Here is a 13,130-nt window from a genome sequence, read left to right on the forward strand (position 1 = left end):
GCTTGTAATCCCAGCATTCAGGAGGTTGAGACACTTAACCGCTACACTAAGTAGCAGTTTTAGCTACTTAGTGAGACCCTTTGCAACTCAGTGAGACCCTGTTTCAAAATAAAGAATAAAAATAGGTCTGCGGGTGTAGCTAGGAGGTAAAATGCCCCTGGGTTTCATCCCCAGTGCTGAGAAAAAAAAAAAAAAGAAGGTAAAAATGTGAGCTGGCTGGACCCGGTGGTGCATGCATGTAATCCCTGTACTCGGAAGGCTGAGACAGGAAGATCACAATTTGAGGAACTTAACAAGACCCTCATCAATTTACCTAGACCCTGTTTCAAAATAAAAAATAAAAGTGCTAGGGGCATAACTTGGAGGTAGAATGCCCCTGTGTTTAATCCCCAGACCCCCCCCCCCAAACCAAATTCCAACAAACAAATAAACAAACAAAGGAGCCAACAAAAACCCATCAACAATAAAATGCAGCTGCTATTCTGCGATGTTACCAGCATGAGTTGTTATAAGTGGATGTCTGAAGGCTGATTTCCATGCATGGGGAGGGGCAGGGAGCCGGGTGGCCGTGGGGGAGGCCTCCCGAGGGCTGTGTGTGCGTGGATTGCTCTATCTAAGCTTCATCATGACATATGATTAAATGCACCGATAAAAAAAAAATCACTTTGTCACGAGAAAAAAATAAAGATGCTGATTTCATCTATAGTGTAACAAATACTGTATTTATTCACTTTCATGAAAAAAAAGTGTGAAACTGTCTATATTTGAAGAATGAAGGAACTCAGAACTATACAGTAATGCTACACAGATGTGGTTCCTTTAGACAAGCATACGTCTCTCCTAAATGCCCAGACATTTTTTTTTTTCTTTTTTGCAGTACCGGGGATAGAACCCAGGGCTCTATTTTTATTCTTTATTTTGAAACAGGGTCTCGCTCATTTTCAGAGGGCCTCACTAAGTAGCTGAGGCTGGCCAGGAACCTGTGATCCTCCTATTTCAGCCTCCCGAGTAATGGGATTAAAAACATGTCCCACCATGCCAGCCTGCCCAAACTTTTAATAGTTAAATAGAGGTTTTTATCACTGGACATAAAACATTATCTTTTTACCACAAGAGGGAAGAACGACACCAGAAAATTTTCATTTAGTATTGTATTATATACTTAAATTTTTTCTAGGAGCCTGTTGTGGTAGTATTGCCTATAATCCCAGGATTTAGGAGGCTGACACAAGAGGATTGCAGGTTTGAGGCCAGCATCATAACTTAGTGAGACTCTGTTTCCAAATAAAAAATAAAAAGGATTGGGAGTGAAGCTCAGAAGTAGACTCCCTTTGGGTTTAGTCCCCAGCACCTTCATTTTTTTTTTTTTTTAGTAGGGAAATAGAGCTTATGTTAAATGTTCTTTTCACATACATATATAAAAGTAACAAAGAAGACAGGAAAGGCTTTTGGCGGTGATGAACAGGTTTATGGTGCAAAGTCTGGGGGTGCTTTCCTGGGTGTGGTGTGGCCTCATCACCAGTTCTCAGCAAGCTCTATACAAATATGCATATGTTTTTGTATGTCAATCATAGCTTGAGAAAGTGCTTAAAAATCAGAGGAAATATTTGACTGAAAATAATAGTTATCCGGGTGTGGTGGTGGACGCTTGTAATCCCAGTACTTGGGAGGCTGAGACAGAGGATGGCAGGTTTATGTCCAGCTTCAGCTACTTAATGAGGCCCTCTGCAACTGAGTGAGACCTTGTTTCAAAATCAAGAATAAAAGGCCTGGGGCATAGCTCAGGGGTAAAATGCCCCTGGGTCCCATTCCTAGTATGTCCCCCCCAAAAAAGAAATAAAACAGTTAAATGTAAAACTGGTACCCATTTTTTTCTCTGTGTACAAATAGAAGACATAAAAGTTGTGCTTTTTGTTTATGATGCCATTTCAGATATGTATCTTGTCTATTATGAAGAAATTAGTGGACACATTTACCAGACAAACTGGATCTAGTGATTGAAACAGTTGTTTTGAGAGGCATTTCATGGTTTCTTGAGAATTAGTTCTCCAAAAGCAGTGATTGGAGCCTGAGTTTTGCTCTCAATCAAGTAGGATAGAAAAAAAACAAAAACTAAAAGCAGTGCTCTCACACAGCATTAGGTTCTGGAGTCTGAGCAGGGCGTGAATGATTAGTACTTATTTATTTTGCAGACTCATTGTCTGTGTGCCTAACTTCTAAATAAACATGATTTTAGTTAAAATTAGGTAAAAACAAAATCGAAATTTTTTTTCTGTACTGGGGATGAAACCCAGGGACATTCTACCTCTGAGCTACATTCCAACCCTATTTTTTATTTTTTATTTTGAAACAGGGTTTCACTGAGCTGCAAAGGGCTTCACTAAGTAGTAGCTGAGGCTGTCCTTGAACCGCAATTCCTCCCGTCTTAGCCTCCCAAATGCTGGGATTACAAGTGTGTGCCACTAAGCCTGGCTTAAAACCAAATTAATAAAAAAAAATTAAAGATGTTTTCAGCCTGGTGTGGTGGCGCACACTTGTAATTCCAGCATTTGGGAGGCTGAGACTGGAGGATTGTGGTTCACAGATAGCCTCAGCTACTTAGTGAGGCCCTCTGCAACTCAGTGAGACCCTGTTTTAAAAATAAAGAATAAATCCCCGTGATTGGGAGGCAGAGATAGGAGGATCGTGCAGGTTCGAAGCCAGCCTCACTGGCTTAAGAGACCCTGTTTCCAAATATAAATATAAAAAATAGGTGTCTGGGAGTGTAGCCCGGAGGTAGAAGGGTTTCTAGGAACCCTAGTAACACCAAAATAAGAAAGAAAGAAAGAAAGAAAGAAAGAAAGAAAGAAAGAAAGAAAGAAAGAAAGAAAGGGGATGTTCCCATGCTACTAATTCTTTAACAATTTCATTACCAGTGAAGCCTCCACAGATAAATTCAGGAGTGGATAAACTCTTCCTCCCCAATAAGTCTTACATAAAAAGCTTCAAATAGCCAGGTGAGGTGGTGCACGCCTAATCTCAACACTTGGGAGGCTGAGACAGGAGGGTCACAGGTTCGCAGACAGCCTTAGCAAGCAGTGAGACTCTCATCTACCCAGTGAGACCCTGCTTCCAAATAAGAAATAAAACTGGGCTGGGGTTGTAGCTTGAAGGTAGAATGCCTCTGGGTTCAATTCCCAGTAACACACACACACACACACACACACACACACGCGCGCGCGCACACACACACATGCATGCACGCACAAAGCTACACAAAGCTTCAATGAGCTGGGCGCAGAGGCATACCCCTGTAAATAATCCCAGTACTTGGGAGTCTGAGACAAGAGGATTGCGGGTTCCCAGACAGCCTCAGCAACTTAATGAGGTCCTCTGCAACTTAGTGAGACCCTGTTTCAAAATAAATATAAAATAGCACTGGGGCTGTAGCTCAGAGGTAAATGCCACTGGTTTCAATTCCCAGTAACACATAGACATCTTGAAATAATTGTTTATTATTGCTCACCATAAGGGTTTTAAGGAGACAGAAACATCTAAGTTTTTCCTTGTAATCTTCAAGAATTAGATAGTTCCTATAAAAAGGTCTCACTAAAAACCTCACTAGCACGTACGAGCACTACCTGGATGTAGAGAGCATTCTCCCAGTCCTCTCTACTTCTCGACCACCACAGAGCCCACAGCGAGGAGGACGGATGCTGTCCGCGCATTTGCTCAGCCCGCAGTGCCGCAGCGCGTCTGCTCCTCTGGAGTGTATAAGGCAGAGACTCAGCAGGACCCTCCTTCTTGGACACGTGACTTCCAGGGAGGGGACGAAATGGTCACAAATTCTTACTGCTTGTTTTGCCTTTTAATGAACCTGCAAATAGGTCATGACTGTAGGCCCACGTGAATAGCAACTAGGGAATTTAGCATGAAATGTGAAAAAAAAAAATGTCCCCAACATTGTCTGAAAACCCAGACCATGGAGAACGGCTGTGCAGAACCCCTGGACTTCATCCAGTCGCCGCCACTAAGGTGCCCTGGGAAAGGCCGACAATGAGGCGTCTGGGGCTGACACCACAAAAAATACTTTTTATTCTTTATTTTTAAACAGGGTCTCACTGAGTTGCAAAGGGCCTCACTAAGTAGCTGAGGCTGTCCACGAACCATGATCCTTCTGTCTCATTGTCCGGAATGCTGTGATGACAAGCATGTGCCACCACGTCCGGCTAAGCTCTTTTTTTTTAACCATTTATTGCACACATACTAATTTTGGAATTGAACTTGCTCTGAGAAGATATCATTTAAAAAAGTTACTTCTAGTGGTTATCTCTGACACCCAAGTTCAGAACAACTGTCTCTGAAAAAGAATGAGGTCAGACCTGGTGTGGTGGGGTGAGCTTATAATCCCAGCATTCGGGAGGTGGAGACTGGGAGGATCACGGTTCGTGGACAGCTTCAGCTACTTAGTGAGGCTCCTTGCAACTCAGTGAGACCCTCTTTCAAAAATAAATAATAAAAAATGAGGCCTGGGTGTCTCTCAGAGGTAGAATGCCCCTGGGTTCCATCCCCAGTATCACAAAAAAAAAAAAGAAAAGAAAAGAAAAGAAAAGAAAAAGGAAAAGAAAAAAAAAGAGAAAAAATGAGTTTGGTATAAGCTCTAGGCAGCAAATTTAGGTTCATAATATTTCTATTTACTTCCGGGAAGATGGCGACCGAGAAAAGCGGGGCTTAAGAGCCCCGCTAACAACAAATCTCCATTACCACAAAATCAGCGCCTTTCATAGCCAGAAAACACCATCACCAGAGAAACAAAAAAATCACCAGGCTCCAGAGAGAAAGCGGACTGAGAACAGAGCCACAGAGGAGATACACCGGCCTCATGCCCGAGGCCGCAGCAGCAGCGCCATACATCCAACGGCACCGGCGAATTCACGGGACGGCTACAGAAAGCCGAGGTGAGCCGCTGCGGAACAGCCAGGCGCGATTTCTCGGTGCAGAGAGCATCTAAAGCTCCCAGTGGCCGAGCTCAGCACACGCTGCAGGGATTCAGAGTGGAAATCAAAACCAAGAAGAAAAACGCCAGGCCCACAGCCAAGGGCGTGGCAGAGGCGCCTATTTGCCACCGGCGACAGCAGCAGCGAATTCAGCGAGGCCAGTACAGCTACATCTGCGTACTCAAGAACAGTGAGTCAAATTGCGGGCCACAGAGGAGAAATCCCAGTACTGTACTCCCTGGGACTTGACCCAGTGGGGGAGTGGCGGTGGCAGAGATATCACACCATAGGAGAACGTGCAACCTGGCAACCCCCACAGTCTAAAGCAGCCTCTATCGACTCTCTGGGTCGGAGACTCTGTGATACAACCCAGTAAAGGAGTAGTGGGGTCTGAGATACTACTGACTTGAGATCCAGAACACCTTAAGTGAAGTCATAGTGACCCAAGGGAAGAACCCAGAGAAGGCACAAACATCCAAAATCATGGGAAAGAGGAATAATACTGGAGCAATGAATGCCCACAACCCCACAACATCAGAACCCGATAAAACAGAAAATCAGAGATTTCTAGAAGATCAAATCAGGAAAATAACTGTAGAAATAATAGAGGTGCTTCGAAAAGAACTCAGAGAGAGCCAAAAAGAGATAAAGGATGCAATTAATGAAGTAAAGGCCTCAATTCAAAGCACAAACAACCGATTAGAACACATTGGAGAACAGAATCTCGCTCTTAGAAGATGATCATTCCAAAAATGAACGCATAGTTTCTAATCTAGAAAAAAATATCCAACAGCAGGAATCTGATATTGAAGAAATATGGGCCCATTTTAAGAGAGCTAACCTAAGAATAATTGGAATAGAGGAGGGAAAAGAAAGTGAAACCAAAGGGATCAACAATCTCTTCAAGAAAGTAATAGCAGAAAATTTTCCAAACATAGAGCAAGAGGTTGATACACAGGTCCAGGAAACTTATAGAACTCCCTTTAGACAGGATCGGAGAAGAGGATCCTCACGCCACATAATTGTCAAAATGACCAATGTGGAAGCCAAGCAGAGAATCTTAAAGGCAACAAAAACAAAGGGCCAAGTGACATTCAGAGGCAAACCAATTAGAATCACTCCAGACTTCCCAAACCAAGTCATGAGAGCCAGAAGGGCTTGGAGTAACATATTCCCAATTCTGAAAGAAAACAACTTCCAGCCAAAAATTTCCTACACAGCAAAACTTTCTATCAAATTAGATGGAGAAATAAGAAGCTTCCATGACAAACAGAAACTGAAGGAATTTATGTCTTCAAAACCAGCGCTAGAGAAAATACTCAAAGAGATTAACTACAAAGAAGAAATAGGTAACACACACCAGAACTAGAGAAACAAGATTTTCCATTCAACAGACAACTAAGATTGGTTATCTGTGGAGATTCATTATTTATGTTAGTCTTTTACCTATCTCTAAATTGTATTGTTTGCCTTTATTGTTGTTAATTTTTAGGATTTCTAGTTGGAATATTAATATACCTTCAGATATAGCATTTGGAAATATTTTATCCCATTCTATTAGTAACTGTTAACTCTGTTTACATTGTCTTTGGATATACAATATTTTTTTTATTTTTTAGGGAGTTTGTATACTCTTCTGTTGCCTGTGCCATTGAAATCATAACCAAGAAATCACTGCCAATTTCAATGTTGTGAGGTTTTATGACCCAGATTTTCTCCTAAAAGTTTATAGTCTTAAGATTTATATTTAGGCCTTTTATCTATTTTGAGTTAATATTTGTATATGGGATTAGGTAAGGGTCCAATTTTATTCTTTTCCATGTAATTATTATTTTTTTAACAATATTTAGTTAAAAGATTAATATTTCCACCACCAAATGTTCGTGGAAACCTTGTCAAAAATAACTTGACAATATAGGGAAGAATTTAGCTCTAGGCTTTTATTTAACTCCAATGGTTTATATATCTGCCTTTAGAATAGTACTACACTGTTTCAATTATTGTAGTTTATATGGTTTGAAATCAGAAAATATATATCTTCTAGCTTTGTTCTTTTTCAAGATCGTTTTGGGTACCTAGAGTCCATATTCCATATTAGGATAGATTTTTTTCTGAAAAATAAATATATAAATATATGATAGTTTCACTTAAAAAATAGAAAAAAATATTCTCTGGTAAGAAAGAAAGCAAAAGGAAATATTGAAATGTTATCTTTAGTCATCAAAAGCTTGGTATCAGACAAATGAAACTGTTATGTGAGATTATCATCTTTAATTTTGGATAAATTGCCATAATACTAGATGTCAACCACTAAGCCAAGCATGGGAGGGAGGGATAGGGAGAGAATGGGGTGGGGATTGGGTGGGGGCTGACTGGGCAAAGTGTGCATGTATGTCTACAAAAGTATGTATCCCACTATGATGTATGAATACAGTGCACCAATAAAAATAAATAAATAAATAAAAATATAATATTTCTATTTATTTGTCTTGGTGATCATAATATATGGTTCATAAACTTCAGTGCTTAGTTGTATTATTTAAGTACTGGGTACTGAGCCAGGCACTTATCCCCCCAGTACCTGGGAAGCTAAAACAGGAGGATTCAGGTTTGAGGATAGCCTCATCAAGTAGTGAGACTCTCATTAACCTAGTGATACTCTGTTTCAAAAAATAAAATAAAAAAGGGCTGGAGGATGTAGCCTGGAGGTAGAGTGCCCCTGGGTTCAATCTCAAGTACCACAAAAACAAAAACAAAACAAAACAAAAAACCTGGATACTGGAGAAAATATGTACTCTATGGATTTGTATGCGTTGGTTTATAACCACAAGTCAAAGTGGCTTTCTTGAATTAAAATTACATATTGCCAGTAGTTACCGTAATAGGTGAGCACAAATTGCCTGCCGCGTGATATATGTTCAAGTGTGGATGACTTGGTCAGTTTGACTATTTGCCTACCCTTGATATTAATCGCGTTAGTCTGTATTTTAGATAAAACATAAATGAAGAACAGCATCTAACACAGAGTCAGCTCAGAATGGATCAAAGTCCTGGGTCTTAGACAAAGACATTAAAACTGCCAGAGTCGGGCCTAGCACCAACCCTCCAACATATCAAAAAGGCTATCAAATCTCAGAAAATTAAAACAAGAATTAATAAATGGAATGGCATTGAATTAAAAAGTTTCTTTTCAGCAAAGGAAACCTTCAAGAATCTAAAGAGAGAATCTACAGAACAGGAGATCTTTGCCAGCTACTCCTCTAATAATCAGAATATGTAGCCGGGCGTGGTGGCACAGGCTTGAAATCCCAGCATCTGGGAGGCTGAGACAGGAGGATCGGAGTTAGTGGCCAGCCTCAGATACTTAGTGAGGCCCTTTGCAACTCAGTGAGATACTGTTTCAAAATAAAGAATAAAGCCCGGCGTGGTGGCCCATGCTTGTAATCACCACGTTTGGGAGGCAGAGACAGGAGGATCGCACAGGTTTGGAGCCAGCCTTGCTGGCTTAAGAGACCCTGTTTCCACATAAAGTTAAAAAATAGGTCTGGGAGTGTAGCCCGTGGGAGTGTAGCCCAGAGGTAGAAGGGCTTCCAGGAACCTCAGTACCACCAAAAAAAAAAAAAAAAAAAAAGAATAAAAAATAGGGCTGGGGGTGTAGCTCAGAGATAAAATGCCTCTGGGTTCCATCCCTAGTAACACAAAAACAAACAAACAAACAAACAAACAAACAAACGAATATGCAAAGTACTTAAAAGAATTAACACCATATATATAATCTCCCAATCCAGAAATGGGTAGTTGAACTAAATAGGTACTTCACACACACACAAAAAAAATAAATACAAAGCTGGGTGTGTTGGCACAAGTTTGTAATCCCAGCCTTTGGGAGGCTGAGACAGGAGGATTGCGGTTCGCGGACAACCTCAGCTACTTAGTGAGGCCCTTTGCAACTCAGTGAGACCTTGTTTCAAAAAAAAAAAATAGGGCTGGGTGTGTAGCTCAAAGGTAGAATGCCTCTGGGTTCCATCCCCAGTACCACACACACAAAAAAAGAATAAATACAAATGACTAATAAATAGATAAAAATGTTCAACACCATTAGCAATCAGGGAGGTGATAATCAAAACTACACTGAGATTTCATCTAACCCCAAATAGAATGGCAGTCATCAAGAAGACAAACAATAACAAAATGCTGGCAAGGATATGGGGAAACAGGAACCCTTAAACACTGCTGGTGGGATTGCAAATTAGTGTAGCTGCTATGAATCTCCATATGAAGATTTCTCAGAAACTGGGAATGGATACACTATGTAATCCAGCTATACCCCTCTTGGGTATCTTTCCAAAAGGATCGAAATCAGAATATTGAAGTAATACACGCACATCCAAGTATATAGCAGAACAATTCACAGCAGCTAAATTATGGAAGCAGGCTCGGTGTCCATCGACAGATGAACGGGTTACTAAATTATGGGCTATACACACAATGGAATTCTACTGAGCGTTAAAAGAGCACAACTATGTCATTTTCAGGAAAATGGGTGGCTCTGGAGAACATTATGTTAAATGAGATGAGCCAGTCACTAAAAGTGGAGGCTCACATGTTTGTTTTCATATGTGGAGCGAAGGAGGAATATGGAAATAAGATGGACTTTAGATACTCGAGGAGAAACCACCTCAGTGGATTGAGGGAGGGACCTACGGAGGATGGTGTTGGTGGAGGGGGATGGAGAATCAGTGAAGGAGATGCTGCCACTGAAGTTGTGTACATACGGGAAGGTACTAAAATTCCCAATGCCAATCTCAGTGTCATGGATGGGGAGGGGAGGGAGCAGGGAGGCAGCTGGAGGCAGCTCACCAAATGCTGCATACATGTGTGTCACTATCACTTTGAACTACATAATGGTATGAGATGACAACACACCAATAAAAATATTTTAAAAAGTCACTTGACGAAATTCAACATCCTTTCACTGTTAAAAAAAAAAAAACACTGGAAAAATAGGGATGGAAGGAACTGACTTCAAAAACATAAAGGCCGTATATAGTAAACCCAAAGTCAATATTATTCTGAATAGGGAAAAACTGAAAGAATTTCCTTTAAGACCAGGAACAAGACAAGGATGTCCAGTATCATGATTCCTACATAATATAGTTTTTTGCAACCCTAGCCAAAGCAATAAGACAAGAGAATGGAGTTAAAGGAATACAAATAAAGAATTAAAATGATCTCTGTTTGTTGATGACATGATCCTATACTTAGAATATAAAAGAAAACAACCAAAAGAGTTCTGGAGCTGATAAACAGATTCATCAGACTAGTCGGATAAATAGATCAACTTACAAGAATCATTAGCATTTCTATACACCAATAATGAATCCACTGAAAAAGAAATCTGGAAAACAATTTCATTCACAATAGCATTGAAAACAATAAAATTTTTAAGAATAAATTTAATAAAGGAGGTAAAAGACTTCTGCAATAAAAATTATAAAACACTAAAGAAAGAAATTGAAGATCTTATAAGACAGAAAGACCTCTCATGCTCTTGGATAGGAAGGATAAATATTATCAAAATGGCCATTCTACCAAAAGTGATCGACAGATTCAATATAATCCCTATTAAGATATCATGTTATTCTTCATAGAGCTAGAAAAATCAGCCCTAAAATTAATACAGAAAAACAAAAGACTCAGAATAGCAAGGCAATTCTCAACAATAAAAGCCATACAGGAGGCATCACAAGACCTGATTTCAAAGTATACTACAGAGTTGCTATTTTTGTCTTCAGTGAAATGTTTATCCCTAAGAAAGGCAGGATTACAATTTTTTCTAACAGATTTAGTTGGTGTGCTCTATCTATGGTTATCAAAAATATTATTGTAGCTCTGGGATTTTGAATTGGTCAATATTCATGATATGTGGAAAAGTATAATACATACTATGATTTTGATCACAAGAATGGGATGTTGTGTATGTATATACAAGAATTAGAAGGCTACAGACAACTAAGCTGCTTGTGACTGGATGACTTTGTTCTTTGCTTTTTGTGTTTTTGTCCTGTAATGCACATATTAACTTTAAAAAATAAAGATTAAAGCCAGGCGTGGTGGCGTGTGCTTGTAATCCCAGTGCTTGGGAGGCTGAGACAGGAGGATCACACAGGTTCAAAGCCAGCGTCAGCTACTTAGTGAGGCTCTCAGCAACTTAGTGAGACCCTGTTTCCAAATAAAGTATAATATAGGTCTGGGAATATATCCCGGAGGTAGGAAGCCTCTGGGTTCCACCCCAAGTACCACCAAAAAAAAAAAAAAAAAAAAAAAGATTATTTTACTAACCTGGAAAAAAACTCAAATTATACAACAGAGCTATAGTAATAAAAACAACATAGTATTGGTATAAAAACAGACATATAGTCCAGTGAACTGGTATATAAGATAAAGAAACAAATCCACACACCTATAGCCAGTTGATTTTTGACAAAAGTGCTAAAAACATGCTGGAGAAAAGATAGTTCTTTCAATAAATGATATTGGGAAAACTGGTAGTCCATTTTCAGGAGAATAGAAGTAAACCCCAACTTCTCACTCTGCACAAGAGTCAACTCAAGATAGAGCAAAGACCAACTATTTATTTATTTATTTATTTATTTATTTATTTATTTATTTTTGCGGTACTGGGGGTGGAACCCAGGGGGCTTTCTACCTCCAGGCTATATTCCAGACCTATTTTTTAAAGACTTTATTTGGAAACAGGGTCTCACTATGTTCCGAGGGCCTCACTAAGTAGCTGAGGCTGGCTTCGAACCTGTGCGATCCTCCTGTCTCAGCCTCCCAAGCGCGGGGATTACAAGCGTGCGCCACCACACCCGGCCAAAGACCAACAATTTAGATTACAGACTGCAATTACTAGAAGAGGGCATGGGACCAATGCTCCAACATATAGATATTGGCATAAGCTTCCTTAATAAAACCCCCAAAGCTCAGGAACTTAAAATAAAATAATCAAGAATACAAACTATAATAAATTCTGGTGGAGATGTGGGGGAATGGGAACCCTGATACACTGCTGGTGGGATTGTAAATTGGTGCAGCCACCATTGAAATTACTGTGGTGGTTTCTCAGAAGACTGGGAATGGAACCACCACACAACCCAGCTACACCATTCCTGGGCATCTTCCCGAAGGCATTGAAGTCAGAATATTATAACAATACAGGTATGCATATCCATTTTTTTTGGGTGGTACTGGGGTTCCTGGAAGCCCTTCTACCTCCAGGCTACACTCCCAGACCTATTTTATTTTTAAATTTTTATTTAGAAACAGGGTCTCTTAAGCCAGCGAGGCTGGCTTCGAACCCGCGCGATCCTCCTGTCTCCGCCTCCCAAGAGTGGGGATGACCAGCGTGCGCCACCACCCCCGGCTGCATATTTACTTTTATAGCAGTACAATTCACGCTAGCCAAATTATGAATCAACCTAGATGCCCATCAACAGATGACTGAATTACTAATCTGTGGCATATACACTCAATGGAATTTTACTCAGCCATATAAAAAGAATAGGACTATGTCATTTGCAGAAAATGGATGGAACTGGATGATCTTATGTTAAGTGAGATTATCCAGTCAGAGAAAGTGATCAGTTGTATATATTTTCTCATATGTGGAAACTAGAGAGAAATTAGGTAGCAAAATTAAGTAACAAAAGGGACTTCATCAGGAGTGATAAAGGGGGTTTACCTGTGGGAGAAAGGGGTAGGGAGAATGTGATAAAGGCAACATTTCAAATAATGCTATGTACATATGGGAAATTGTTCGTATGTCTTTTAATGTTTGTAAGCTTATTTTTGGTTAGTGTCATTACGCACACATTTTGAAGTCAGATAGTATGATGTCTTCAGCTTTGTTTCTTATTGTTGCTTTGTTCAAAATTGGATTTTTCAAGACCTTTGTCGTTATATAGAAAGAGTAATATTTTTTATATATTTCTGTGAAGAATGCCAGTGTTATTTTGAAGAGAAAGCCCAGATGCAAATACACGTATTTACTACCAACTCACATTCAACAAGGCTGTCAAGAGTACACAGTGAGAAAAAGGACAATCTCTTCAGTAAATATGTTGATAAAACTGGACACAGTCAGAGGAGAAT

The 13,130-nt window shown here is 39.9% G+C and overlaps 1 protein-coding gene across 1 annotated transcript in view; it reads right to left on the reverse strand.

Moving 5' to 3' along the window:
- The window catches only part of LOC308273250 (uncharacterized protein), a gene marked incomplete at both ends in the record, with an annotated part of 37,427 nt that overhangs the window by 2,623 nt on the left and 21,674 nt on the right, over positions 1 to 13,130 (reverse strand).

This window comes from Muscardinus avellanarius (assembly GCF_963383645.1).
Source record: "Muscardinus avellanarius genome assembly, chromosome: 14".
NCBI classification, from domain to species: Eukaryota; Metazoa; Chordata; class Mammalia; order Rodentia; family Gliridae; genus Muscardinus; species Muscardinus avellanarius.